Raw genomic sequence first — 11632 nt, 5'->3', positions numbered from 1 at the left:
TCCAAGGTGAACAAAACATTAAAAATTTTAAAGGGTTGTGTTTTTCTTCTTCTCACAAGCAAAAAAAAATGTGAAAAAAAAATAAAATTATATATATATATATGAAGATTTCTTTACAAAATTACTATAAAATTATCAAATCACAGAATGATCAATTATGCATATAAAAATAGGTATATAAATTAACTGTCCTCTAGCAGGTTTTCCATGTGAACCCCTATCTGGAAAAAAAGCCCTCTCAACTCTCAAACAATTAATGTGTAAAGAAAGCCATTTCTCCTGCGTGTTTTCAAAAGTGGAAAAGAGATTTTAAATGATTCATTTCCCAACATGTAGATTGTGGTTTGATACAGCCATGGAAGCAGTTTATCAGAATGTTTCTATTTAGACAGATGCAATAATAACATAATATTTATTTTATAAGTGACGTAAAAGAGTGAGCAGGAAGGGAAAAACACAGCTAATATTTCCAACTACAAAATAGACTTTAGGTCTTATCGGAGTGAATATCGTCACGTATATTAAGGTTCCCAACTTGAGTTAAGGACTGCTTGTGGTGGTAAAATAAAGCACGGAGGTTTTTTTTAGGATGTGGGCCTTAGAGCTTTTAAAGTTGAGCAAAAGAGATTAGGATTCTATTTTTTTCTCCTGCTCCTAGTTTTTCATATTTATGTATTAAGCTGCTTGTATTAAGCTCTTCACTAAGCAGTATTTCTGATCTATGCTGCAATTTGTCATGACATTTCTCTAGGCAGCTATTATAAAGATGTCTGCTTCCCTTTTTTTCTTGAACAAGAAAGTAGACTGCAAATAAGTCACTTGATTTTTAAATTACTATCAATTAAGAAAATGAAGTGTCAAGGTCCAGAAAATTGATAGCTGAATTCTGATCTTGGATCTGGAAAATACTGAGCCATAAAATATTCATCCTCAAAAAAAAAAAAAAAAAAAAGAAAAAGGAAAAAAAAGCTGCTGTTATGTTCATCTGACCAACACATGTTGTTTGTGAATGTCACTGGAGTCCCATTTTTAACAATATTGGAAAACAGGTGTTTGAGTGAAACAGGCAAGCGTGCACATGATCTGATGATCACCTGAGCAGGTTTTAATTTAGAGGCTGTTGGTGCTGAAGCTGATTTCCAGGTCTGTTCAATGCAAGTCACCGAAACTTGCTCTGACTCCATCAGATCTCAGATGTTTGTTGCCAGCCCTTCCAGCAAGGCACGGCAGCAGCCGGCACCGCGTCCAGCCCCAGAGGAGCAGTACCTGCTTGTGTGGGTCCTTCTCTGGCTTCTTGGCAGAAAATCTGCTCTCCAAACAGCAGTGCCCCTGAGTAAGACAGAACTGACATCAGCTTTGTGAAAGGAGGCTGGGGGCCAGGGAACCTCAGCTTGCTCAGTAACACGGGTGGCACGGCCAGAGCCCGAGCCAGGCCATGGGCAGGCACAGTGCTTTAGCTCTGATGTCAGCCCTCAGCCGGCTTCTCTGTGGTTTTGTGAATTCAACATACTTGACATCTAGCTTTTAGGATGTCTGAGCACATTCTGACCCAGTGTTGGGCTCCCTCTGCAAATGAGCCTTTTCTGACCCATCTCCCTCCAGCTGGCATTGCAAGCCTGCTGCTGTCTGCAGAGCCCACGGGGAACAGGGACAGTTTGCTGGTCTGCATCTGAATGTGGGCAGAAAAAGGGGAGCATTTTATGGATGGTCAATTTGCTACAGGGGTGTTCTATAAATGATCAGAATGAGATGAGAATCATTTTTTCAATCTAATTAAAAGTTGAATTGAGCCTTTCACATTCTTGCAAATGATACAAAAAGGAAAAATAAAACAAAGAGAGAGAAAGTGAAGTCCTGTCGTGCAAATGGTGGTGATGAGTTTGATCGAGTCTACTGAATTTCACAGGATCTTCACTGTGCAATTCAACAGGCTTTGGGTCAGGACACAGCACCTTCATTTTCTCTCCCCAAGCTCTTTTCTCTTACTTTTGTTTTTATTTTTATTTTTTGAGGTCAAGATATTGTATATGCTTTGCCTATGCGTACATCTTCACGACTTCTTTAATTAGTTGGGCTTTAGGTAGTTAGGCAGAAGAGTGATCATTTTTGTAATGCATGCATTTCATTTATTGTTAAATCAAAAGATTTGTCAGCTAGTTTATGCAGCGGATTGTTTTCTGCTATAGCAATATATTTGCTGAGATGGTGCCCTTCCTATTGTTTGAATTTGATGTGATGGCCAAAGTAAAAATTTTCAAAAGAAAAAAAAAAAAAAAAAAAAAAAAAAGAAGAGGAAAAATGAAAAAAAAACAAAGAAAGAAAAAAAGAAGGAGGAGGAGCGGAAGCTTTGTGAAATTTACTTTTTTATTCTTAGGTATCACAAAAATATCATCAGAGCATTGAACTTACATTGTTTCATTAAGGAAAAATCCAGTGGTTTGATTTATAATTAAGAGCTGCTGATTTACATTTTATTTAAGTATAGTCTGAACAGACAATGAGCTTTTCCCAGCTCTCCTGAATCTGCAACTGAGCATTAGAACGAAATCCAATCAGGGCTTGAAGGTTACAAAACTGTGTAGTCTGCAACATCCTATCATTAACAAACTTTACCTGGTTTATCTCCAGTCTCAGTAGCTAATCCACAGTTCTCTTTCTTTGCAAATGAATTCCACTACAGCCCTGCACTAAATACCAGGAGGGGAATCTTTACTTACTGAAATATTAACGGAGCAGACTTTTTATTTCTTTTCTTTTTTTTTTTTTCTATGAGCCAGACTGGATTTTTCAGTGGTTCGTTCCCCCTCTGTCTAACAAAGGTCCCTCCTCGTCAGCCGGCTTTGTGAGAGCCGAGGAAGCGCTGAACACGTTAGAAACTGAGATATGAGAGAACCCAACAAAAAACCTTCTTTAAAAAAAAAAATACTTTTGAACTTCAGAGAGGATGCAGTGCTTGCTTTGCAGAGAACACAGGGTTGGAGGAATTTTTTTTTTTTCTTTTTAACAGACATATGTAGCGCATTTGTTTCAGTTTTATATCCGCTGTCATAATGTGATGGTTTTATTCAGGTTTTAAACATGCTTCGGCTGGAAACCCTACATCTTTAAATTAGGCAACCTCGGTGCCTTTGCGATTTCCCTCGCTGCACTCTCTCACCTTACCCAGGTGCATGTTAAATCAGTATTAATGACAATATCATTCTTCTGCAGTCATCTCCTGCCTGCAATTTGGTTTTAATTACCCACCACGTTGTCTTTCCCCCTCACTGACAGCCATTAAATAGGGAATGACACCAGAGCCGTGGTGGTGTCGAATAGACACTTCACCAGGGTGGCTGGGTCTTTTCTCCTCTCCTCTCCTCTTCTCTTTCTTGTTTTCTTTTTTCTAAATAATTAAAAAAAAAAAAAAAAAAAAAATCCTTCCATAAAGCAGGCTGCAGTGCCTCCTCGTGGCAACCACGAGAAAAAAAAAGAGCTTTCACTCGCGCTTGTTCTGAGAGACCAGCGCTGCTTTCTTTGGCTAATTTAGCACTCCTGGAGAGAGGGAGGGGGGAAGTGAGAGTAGGAAAAATAACGCTTAGGGATTAAGGGATAGGGGCATTTTGAAGTGTCTTCTCGTTGAAATCTGACAGTAACTGCAGTGTATTCTTGGCTATGTGACGTGCCGCCCCGGAGTGCAGTCCAGTCCGTCTGTCTGTCCAGGACCCTAATGCTGGGGCTGAGGTGCTTGCAGAGTCACCCTGAGGCAGGCACGAGGCTCAGGGAAGGTTAACAGCCTCTGCTCTTGCCCCTGGGACAGACAGGAGTGTGGCTGTGTACAGCTATGTGGGATCACACATAAACACATGCGCTTGGTAGTGTTTGTACCAGACATCACCTTTTAGGAGGTCTCAGAAATCTTCTAAATTCCTTTCCTTTTGCCAGTGGTTTGCAGTAGTCTCGCCCCACACACCCTGCTCCGTTATCTGTGACTTTCACTATGTGAACCCAATTCCTGTTGAAATGATTTAAATCTCAAATCATTGCACTAAACTTGGTGGCGTTAATCTTGATTTATAGTGCTGTAACTGATGGTGGAACCCAGTCCAGGATATTTCCCCAGTTTGCCCAGTCCTGTCCTGATCTCTGTGCAACTTCACATCTCAGCAAGGTCCACTGAAAGGAAAAAGGGGAGCGGGCAGAGATTAGCAGAGCAGAATTACAGAAATATCTGTCTGCTGGGAAACAAGGGGGAGGAAAACAGGCACTTTCGAGGAGTAAACAAAACTTTTAAGTTGAGAAAATTCTTATTTGTATTTTTTCCATCAGAGTATTAGGTAAAAAAAATACTGCTTATTAGAAAGGAAAAAAAAAATCTGAACGCAGGCAATTAAGCTGGTGAAGAAGGTTTGCAAAGGATAAGGACGATCAGTGCCCATCCACATTCTGTTTCTAACGTGGATAGTATTTGATCTTCTTAAATGTCAGCTGCATTGATTTGATTTGAGGGGCCTAGATTGCGAATCATTAAATACTTGCTCTGTAAATTTGTTGTCTCCCTAACAAGAAAATTTGTGACTGAAACTCAAGGCTTGTAGCAGCGAGCCTACCAGGAAGGTTTAATCTCTGATAGCACTTTTATGTATTGGTTTACAGCTGTATAGAGCCCAGTTAGAATGATTTTTTTTTTTTTCTTGCTTTGCTAATATGAAACTTGATGCTTGGAAAATCTGATAAGTGAGTTTCATTTCCCTGGAAATTTATTGCTTCTATTTCCAAGTGCACGGAAATAAAACAAGTAAAAACAATAAGCAGTCTGTAAGGAGGGTATTAATGAGGGGTCACTCTTTTCTCATGTAGGCTCAAACTCAGGAGAAAAGGAGAAAGGAGTTGCTTTGGGGGCAATCTAAATAGCTGGCGCTGTATATTTTGTGTTATTTATTTGGTAGGAACAGTTCTTTTCTACTCCCTCTTTAAAACCTGCTCTCCAAATCCTAACAGGATATTTATGACAAGAAATAAAGAATCTTTTCTTCAGGTGACGTGAATCCCTTTGACTTCAGCTCAGGGACTGGCCAGTCTTTAGTTGACAAAAGACTATTTATGCCACATCTCCGAAATTCAGAAGAGCCCATTTGTATATGGAAAAAAAGATCCTATAGAATTCCAGAGTCCCATCCTTAGTGGAAAATTGCATTATGTTTATCTAATTCCATGTTCTTTCATTTGGAAATGATGGTGTTCTTCACTTCTTTGTGGTTATTGCAACACAATGCTACAAAGCTGCCAAGTTCCACTCCAGGACTCATTATATTCAGTAATGGTGGAAAAAATTGCCATCTATAGAGCATTTTATATTGGAAATGAACTGGGCTTCACAGCAATGCAGATGTGCATCCTTGTGGATCCAGTTGCTGAATCAACACCTAAATGACACAGGCTGTCCATTCCGAATGCAGGATGGAGTGCTAAGAGGATAAACATGAAGTGAGATCTAAGGCAGAAGACAAAATATGCTGGAACATGACAGTAAGAGACTCTATTGGAGGAAAATGTCATTGCTAACAACGTCAGTTAAATGTTCAGATTTCTTTTGCAACAATTCCCTGTTGTTCCCCTAATTTGCTAAGGGAAACTGTATGCATTTTAGCTCTCTAAATTTTTCATAATGTGCAGGAGTGACTTAGTTGCATGTTCTAAATGTGATTCCTTTTTGAGATTCCATAGGAGGTTTATTTTTAATTTTATTTTCTCTGGGGAAAGGTGTAAAGTTTACTCACAATTTACCATATGCTTTGCATCTCCAGTAAGATTACTGTGGTAGAAAATACTGTATTCTGCTGTTTAAATCTCGTGAGTCGTGAAGAATCAGAGAGAAGACTGATGAAGAACACGAGTTAAAAAGATAAATACTTGGAAACTCTTTTCCTTCCTAAAGCAAGTTGCTTCCAAGAAGTAGCTGAAGAGAAACTATGGAAAACGTTGCTTTTCATATTATAGGCCTTGAACCTACAAACATTTGTACATGTAGAAACCTAAGATAGGTAAGTAAATGCTTTGAACTCACAAGGACTACTTGCATATGGGAAGTTTTTTTATGTGCTTAAGTGCCTGGAAGATTAAAACTGTAGCTAGTGTTTGATTAATGCTTTAATCCTCCATAGTGGTGCAGTCCTACGGAGCTTCAGATAACTTTAGCTCAGGAGCTGAGTGTGCAAATGTAGTTTTGGTTCATTAGGAAGGCTGCCTTTATATTTTGACTTTCAAAACGATTGAAATATTTAATTAAAAGTATTGCAAAATTAAAATCAAACCCACTTCATTCCATACCAGACATTTTAGCTTATGATACATGCGGTTTTTGTTTGTTTTTCCCACTAGTAAACAGCTCTGTCATTTAAGTCCTCAAATTTAAACTTTTCTATTCTACTTATTCCAGCTCTAACATAAAGTGCAAGCGAATGAAACATAAAAATATAATATTGTCTTTCTAAAAATAATCCAGACTTTTCCTTCTCTCATTCAGTGTTTTACTAAAATCACAATCAATTTGCAGAGAGCTTTGATGAACTGAACATCACTGCTTATTATAACGGGCTGTAGGATTCAACTCACATTCCACGGAAGGTACTGAAAACATTTTTTTTTTAGCTCTACTGAAAGCAGATTTAAATCTTATACAAATTATAGAATTCCTAACTACAGGAATTATAGGAATTTTTCTGTGTCTGTAGGACCACACAATCTACAATTGCTGTAGGCTTTTTCAGCAAGCTATTACTCATCCCCTGAACAGAGTAGGGAAGTTTATGACAGTCCTGGCAAACATTGGATTTAATGAATGTTTTGGGGAAGTGTCTATGTTTATGTAGGAATTAGTGGATGGGCATGGAGAAGACATTATGAAAAACTAAGACAGGAAAGTACATCCTGCAGGACTGGTGAAGCAAAGGAAGAGCTGGGAGAGCTGAGCTTTTACACACAGGGATCAATCATGATCCTTTTTGTCCAGAGAAGTCAGGTTCTGTCGTAGCAGTTGGGAATGGGCTGGGAGAAGACTGTGCTGAGCTTCTGGTTCATCCAGCTAATTGCACTGTGTGCAAGCAAGGACATTCCTGCTGATCTTCTTGGTTTATTTCATTCTGAACCACCTCTCCTCTTCTCTCTTTATGCGCACACTGTTCTAATGAAATCCTCATCTAGTGCCTCTTTGACACTGTTTCTTTGTGCATAAAATAGAAATACCACTGTGCTAACCTGCTACTCTGAGAGACTTGCCATGGAGCGTGGGTCTGTTTATTTTGCTTGATTCCATGTGTGCACTTGGAGGACAGGCAAGTAACCATGGGTGAAACTCACCTCTGTGCTGGGTAAACATTTAAACTTTATGATCCTTGTACTAGCCCTGTACATCAGAAGGAATTTCGTCCTCCATAAATGTAAAGTCTTGCTGTGTTATTATAGTTGTCTCTCCCTATTTACCATTATCTTTGAACCCCCTCTCCATCATTAAGCTTTCTTTTAGGGTCCAGGCAAATGTCATTCTCTTTTCCTCTTTCTCTGACTGGCCTCTGGTTGTATTAGGAAATAAAATTAATCTCAAGGGGAAAATAGCACTTAAAATTATTACTACTGTTTAGCTTACTAAAGTGATTTGCTCTCCGTGACCTGTCTCAGGCTGATCCTTGTACAAATCAAATCAGCACACAAAATAGCACTTAGAAACTGTTTCCAGACTCGGAATTTCACAGCTCCTGAACCTTTAGAATGTGACAGGCAAATCAAAAATGAAAATATTGGTTTATCTGTCTCTTTAGATCCCAGACAGTGCCTCTGTGTTTTTTTTTTTTAAAGGCATGTGATTCTCCCATGCTCTGTATTAAGTATATGAACAAGCTAGCTGACTGTAATGCTTCTAGGTGAGCACATACTTAAACGTTTTGCTGTGTGGGGGCAGGAGGAAGTTTCCAGCCATTTCCAAGCCTATTCTTATGTTGGGGATTAATGTCACTCTGACCTCAAGCAGTTTCTCATTAAGCTGTCTAAAAATATTAACTCTTAGCAAGTCCCTCTTCTTCACTGTTATTCAATGGATTTCATCAGTGGGCTGGAGACAGCTTGCAGATTTACTCAAGAGCTGTCTTATTTCTCTGAGACCTAGCTGCATCCCATCTGGGGACATGTGCAGAACTCAGCACCATGCTTTGTGCAACACCCTGAGGGCCAGGAGCTGTGTGCCCACATGGCGTGGTCAAAGACACCAGCAAGGCATGGCTGCAACATGGTCATCTTCATCAGTTCTGTGTCCTACCAGAAAATTACTGTGCTGATTGTGCTTATATGCCAGTGACGTTGTAGGTCACACCTAGCCCACACCATGTGTATTCAGGCATCTGCCTGGCGTACGGCTTCACACAGTGCAGTTGGATCCTCAGAGCAAAAACTCCACGCGTGACACAAGGCAGTTCCTGTGACAGACAGGGAACATCACTCACTAGCACAGTTCCTTGCACAAATAGGCTCTAACACCACTGCCTTTCCAATCTAGCACAAGGATGACATATGCTGCTTTTTCACTTGAACTCCTTCCTGTACGTATTGTGGGTACATATTAATGTCTGTGAAATTTAAGCAGCATTACAGAATCGACGATAATTTGCTCGTCTTCTGGTGACCTCTTGTGGAGTCATTTAGAAATTAGGCTTGGTCTGTTGTGTACAGTATTCTCCAGGGAGAGAAAGACCAGAGCTGTGATCCAGAGCACTCCTGGACTCCTGGGCACGGGCAACTGAAGGACACGCAGTCTGCTGCTGGCTTGCCACATTAGGTTTGCTTGTGTTTTTGTACTCAACCATTTCAAGCTTTGTGCTTCATAAAAACCAACCTGTCCTTGACTCTCAAGGCTTACCTTTAAAGAATTAGTGTTAAAATCCAGAGTATGTTATAGAAATATACCTGTACCTTATGAGAAAGATCCGAGCTTTTGTGTCACCCCATTTGTTAAATTGTCATTCTGCACATGTGGTAGACATCAGTGTGATTTCTAAGCTTTCAAGGTGCGACTAGGTGTGAACTGTTTAAAACAGGACTGCCACCAAGTTAATATCAAAGTTTGTATTTGGAAAATCTAAAAGTGATTGTTCTTCACCCCCTGCCCAAATATAATGCATAAAATTGAAACTATCCATGCCATTCACATTATCTTTTGTGCCGATTCTGCTCAAAGCCAACTCTATTTTTCATTAATTCTCACAGGGCTTGAAGCTGTTCCCAATGAAACCAATTGCCAAACTGACTGTGGAAGCCAGATCAAATCTGTAGTGTAATTTCCCCCCTGCTTTTTTATTGTCCTTGCTCCAAGTCATTCCTGTCTCATGCAAACTACAATAACTATGGCAAGCATTTACTTATAGAAAAAATTATCTCAACTTCCTCCCTGTGCATATAATATCTAGCAATGCACTGCACTGAATAGCATATTGAGAAATGCTATTGATTATTTGGAGTTTAACATGATAAGCCATTCCATTCTTCTCTTCATTGAGAGCAATTTATTCTTACACTCAGATAATGTTATAGTACTCAAGAAATAAAGAAATAAAACCAATGACCTATTATCAGGAGTATCTCCCTTGCAAAGATAGCTCAAAATACACCCACTCAGGTCAAGGGTTGGGTTATTATTTTTTTTCCCCTCATTTGCTTTGTTTTTCATTTTTTTAGCATTATTATTTGGTCAGAAAGCAAAAGGTTTGCTGTTCTTTGCAGGCTTGAGGGAGAATATGAATGTCATAAGTATTTCATTTTCATAGCACATCTTGCATTGTTCCTCACTTTCAGACCTTGCCAGCAGTCAACACAGTAGTAAATTTCAGCACCTGTGGACCCTTTTCAGTAATTTATGATTTCCATTAGATTTCCATTAGAGATGGACTAAAATGGCTTAGAAAAGTGCTAGCACCTTCAGCCATACGGATTTTGCCTGTCTTTGAGGAGGGTGTGTGCTATATGCTGCTGTCTGTGCTCATGCTTGCTGCCAAAGGTTCAGGCTCTCAGTTTAAGCTGCCTGATATCAATGCCAGCCAAGATGTCTGTTGGAAGAGGAGGCACCATATTTGAAAGAAAAAATAAAAGGGCAGATAGAGGATATAAAAGCAGACTATTTTATAAAAATGTGGCTGTTTCTCTTGTTCTATTCCTGTAGGATTAAGAGTACAATTTATGCTCAGTAATTAGCAATTTGTGTCGCTACAAGCATCTGCGTTTTCTACAGACCCAATAGCAATACTTTTTCTGCCTCTATCCTGAGGCTTGTGGGTGCCTTTCCCCACATCCCTTGCTATCACTATTATACACTTGTGGTATGTTACAGGGTTTGTTATTGTTGGATGTTTTAGTTGCTGTTGTTTTAACATGACCAAGAAATTTTTTGGAGGGAGGCCTTAAGGAATCTAGGTAAGAAGTTTGGTTTTCCTGTGATTAAGAAACTGGCTTTATATTCCCCCCAGGTCTAATGTGAGCTAACTGGCAGCCCGTGTTGGTTCCAAAACCTGTTTTGAACCTGGAAAACCTCCCAGCTTTCAGCTTTCTATGCTTGCCACAAACTGAGTTATGGTTGCAAATGAATCGCTGTGAATAACTTAGTCATGAATTGTCCACTGGCATTGTATCTTAGCTTGAATATATTTCTCATAATAGCTCACGATAGTCCCATTGACATCCACTTGACTTTATTAAGTTTTGCAGATTTCACTCTCACATGAACAGCTCTGACTGGCATGCAGTTCTAGCAGCTGATTCAAGAATTGAATATTAGACAAGATATTGGATGAAATGTTGTAATCATGACATTTTCCGGAAGCTGTTGTTGGGGCGGGATTGGAATTTTGGTCATTTTCTCAGTTCTGTGTTTATTAATTATTTTAACCAGACGTAGTATATGTATCCACCATCCCTATGTAAAACTTTTCTTCTGTTGCCATCTTCCTACCACCTTTCAGCATCGTCATTTGAGCAGTCTAGCACTGCAGGGTGCACGGATCACGCTGAGATAACGTCACGCTCTGAGAGCGCTTCACAATGGTTTTCAGCATGCTGAGGAGTGACATTACCTCAGCAGGACACCTGCCCTTCACATTCCATACAGGGACCCACCTCTGAAAGGTTAACACTTGCAATTTGAAACGAAATTTTAGCCATTCCTATTTGGAATTCAAAGTAGAATAAATGTCAGATAGCCAATCATGGAACCCGCTCTTCCCCCCAAAAATGAATGGCCTGAGACAGACACTTTGAACATAGTTTTATTTATGCTTTAAATATACTTTTCTAGAAAGAACTTTCTACAGGATATTTCAATGTGTAGCCCAAATGTGAGAGGAGTATTAATTTTTATTATAAGTTATTTGTTTAAAAAAAGGCATTGGTGAATTAGCACTTTGAGAACTGTATCTTACCTCTTTTACTTTACTTACTGTTACCTCTTTCCTTTCTGTCTGATGTCTCTTAGTGTAGAGTGTGTTTGAAAATAGCAATAGACCTTAATAAAATACGTGCAGGCACTGTCTTGGATGGAGCTAAGCAAACTTCTCAAACCAGTGGATGTACCTGATCAGAATATGAATCTTTCCACCAGTGCTGCATTTATCACCCA

Source organism: Tympanuchus pallidicinctus, unplaced genomic scaffold (assembly GCF_026119805.1).
Source record: "Tympanuchus pallidicinctus isolate F22 unplaced genomic scaffold, pur_lepc_1.0 scaffold12, whole genome shotgun sequence".
Classification (NCBI taxonomy): domain Eukaryota; kingdom Metazoa; phylum Chordata; class Aves; order Galliformes; family Phasianidae; genus Tympanuchus; species Tympanuchus pallidicinctus.
Note: the sequence above shows the minus strand (reverse complement) of the source record.